A 3,479-nucleotide genomic window follows, 5' to 3' on the forward strand; every position below is an offset into this window, starting at 1 on the left:
TGAGCAGCGCGAGTCTGCGCCCCTGTAACTCTTAAATAATTCAGCGCCTCGCTTATCACAGTATCATAACTCCACGGATAAGCCGGGAAATTACGTGCCGTTGTTTGTCGCTTGAGGTGCATGTCGCTCACCCGAGGGAAAACCCGCGCAGTGCCTGCCACTTCGTGAATCGGTACTGAGGAGCCGCTATCCCGTCCACGTGTGTGAATACTTGTGCGCGGGTGCGGTGATAAGGAGGCAAGTATTTTGATTTGGTATGATACAACATATTTGAATGAGTCCTTTCCTCAGCTGCTTTTTTAAAAATAAAGTGATGCCGTAGCTTACCTTCACCACACCGTCTCCGCGCTGTCCATCTATGATTTCAATCAACAAAGCAAAGTGTGAGGAATTTAATAAATACGATTCTTAGCGTTTATATAACGCAGCGTTAACGTTAGATGGATTCACAAAAGTGTCTTAGGTACAAAAATGGTTGATATAAACAGCGAAGCTGCTTAGCAAATCGTAATTTTTCGTGTCCGCAATTAAAAATACCAAGAAATTTCCAAGCACGCGCACGTAAGGGCGGGTCTCGCGGTGTGCGTCCGGCAGTGCGTCCGACAGAAGCCGAGCGCTCGTGTGTGCATGCTCAACGGCGACCGCTCATCGTCTCCCGCGCACGTTTGCAAGCCAAGCCAATTGGCCAAAAGGCGGTTCTTTCAATTTTTTCCATTACCAGATTTGCTGTGGTTACGAAAATAGCAGCACCCATCGCCGTTCCACTTACTTGCCTGATATATTCCTGTTTGTAGCAGAAATATATGCTTTGCTAGCAAAACTGCAGAAGTTGCGCGATTTCGCCGACGCTGAGGCAGGTCCTGGAGCTCAGACTGTCGTTCTCGAGGGCAGTTGTGGCGGTTGCGACGACCAGGGAAATAGGAACGCTGGTGAAAAGCGACACCACGTCAAAAGAGACGAGTCTATCCACTCGGTCGATGAGTACTTCGGAAACAAGTTCACAAAGTGGCCGGCGTTCTTGACGTGGGTGGACGCTTTGCCCACGAGAGGGGAAATAACCTTATGAAGGAAGTTGGACAGGGCTCGAAGTGATGAAGTTGTGAAGTCCACAATAGGACGGAGGGGAACATTGGTCATTGGGCTTTGAATTTTGGGTAGCCTATATAAACCAGGCGCTGAGCTATTCCTGCGGGGGAGTCGTAGATACAGGCTTCGGAAATCGGGGTACTTCTTGAAAATGTTGGTGCATAGTTCGTTCAGCTCCATTTGGACTTGTGGGGTTGGGTCTTTTTTCAGTCTTTCAAACGTTGAGCAGTCGAGGAGGTCTTGAGCTTTGCTTTTGTAGGCTCTGCCGATCAAACACGACGGTACAATTTCCTTTGTCAGCAGGGAGGATGACTACGCTATCATCATCTCGTATGCTACGGTTAGCTTCGGATTCATCTGGTTTCAAGTTTTGTTGGTGCTGTCGGGGAATTTTCGAGAGAACGCCAACCAATAGCCTTCAGTCTGACTTCCTCTCAGACACCGAAACAGATTACTCACAAATATTACTCCTCGAGTCCTGGCACATACAAGGGAACCGGGAAGCCATGAATAGATCCCAAGGAGCCCTTCCCACCATCTACGCCACGGCCACCGACGCGCAAAGGCAAGATGCAAGTAAAAATTACGCCCACCTCCCCTCGCGGGAACCCTGGTGTGATGCAACGCATCTCATGGGGGGTTCCATTGGCGTTTTCCATCATGTTGATTACGCTTATAGCAGGGATTCTCACGCGAAGGGGAGGTGGGCGTAATTTCCTATTTTCGCCATGCAATGCACATGCAGTACACGTATGCTCAGGTGCGGTCTTTATTGCAGACGAGAATGAGTGCCTTGTGGTCCGTAAAGTGCACAGTTAGGGGCGCGACTATTGCATCAAGCAATTGTCGAGTACTGCGAGAGAGTGCAAGCGTAACGCGGATGACCGTCGACTGAGACCGTCGGAGCGCGGCATGCCGCTTTATATTCACAGCGCCCGAAGGAGAGGAGAGTGGGGAGAGAGGGAGTACTGCACATGCGCAGCACCCGCAGCGCCGAGCGCAGCGCCGCCCACCGGCGCCTAGCAACGGAGTGAGAGCGCGCTGTGCCAACCCGGAGCTGTTTGGGAGAGAGTGTTCGCTATTGGAGAGGGGAGAGGAGGAGAGGCGCAGCTGTGCGGACAACGCCGGACAGACGCAGGAAGGACAGAGGGGCGACCATGAGATGCGTTTCATCTAAATGAAGACAACTTATATAACTGCTGATCTTCGTCTCACACAGTCACCCTGATGAAGGAGCCGAGTAGGCTCCGAAACAGGCTCCGAAACGCTCAGACTGCTTTCAATAAACGCCCTTGGCTGGTGTATTTGCCTCTTGCTCACATTGAAACCTCCATTATTACTTCATACAATGTGAATTTCCATTTCTGTGGAACGATATCGGGTACACTCAATTTATAAGTTTTTTTTATTGGAAAACGTTTATTGATCATAAAAGTGTGTGGCTTTCTTAGTCCAGATCTCGACGAAAGTGTGGTTAATGGAAGAAGAGATATTATGCTGCTGCACCGTAAATGTTTTTGAGACGAGCACTGCTGTGCGATGAGATAGATCCTGGGTGGAACATTCGAAGCCACGAAGCGTTGGGCGGCGTATCGGTTTCCTGGTGGTACTAGTAAGTTCAAACACTGCATTTGGTCTATTAGACATCGTTGCGCATTATGACACTCCGTATAACACGTTTATGTAAGGAGTTTACAGCATGTACAGGGGAGGTCTTTTTAATGTCGCATTACCGCGCTGAGATTGCGTCATTTCTGCTAGGAGCGTAGCGGCAGCCTTTGAGTGGGTAACTGCGAGCCAGCGAAGGCGCTATGCAAATAAAAAACCTCCGTCGCATGCCCCCGCGCGAGGGACACGAGTAAATGCAGAGCATTGGGGGTGGTCACGTGGCGGAGGTTGTGGTAGTTGGCGGTGGTAGTTGTAGTTGTTGTTGTCGTAGGGGTTGGGTAGTTGGGTTGCGAGACGAGAGAGAGAGAGAGAGAGAGAGAGAGAGAGAGAGAGAGAGAGAGAGAGAGAGAGAGAGAGAGAAAGAGAGACGTAAGTACGTAACGTGTTATTTATTGCCATCGTTTGCACCCCACCCTCTCTGCGGGGCAATCGGTTGGATCTTTATTATTATTCTTTTCTTTCTTATTATCCCTCTCGGGAGGGCAGTGTGCCATCGTCGAAGTTGATAAGCGATGGAAGCAACACCTTCAACCAGTACCGCGACGTGAGCCAACGTCAGCGTTGCAGTACCAGTTCAAGACATCGTGCCATCCTCTTAATCGACTGCGGCAGAAGACAAGGCCGCGAGACGGCGCGCTGCCGACGCCCAGCGCAAGCGTCTGAAGCGCGCTGCCGACGCCGAACTTCGTGCACGAGAAGCCGCGGCCAAACGTCAACGTCAGGCC

Source organism: Haemaphysalis longicornis, unplaced genomic scaffold, assembly GCF_048455015.1.
Source record: "Haemaphysalis longicornis isolate Haplotype H1 unplaced genomic scaffold, Haemaphysalis longicornis Haplotype H1 scaffold_14, whole genome shotgun sequence".
Taxonomy (NCBI): Eukaryota; Metazoa; Arthropoda; class Arachnida; order Ixodida; family Ixodidae; genus Haemaphysalis; species Haemaphysalis longicornis.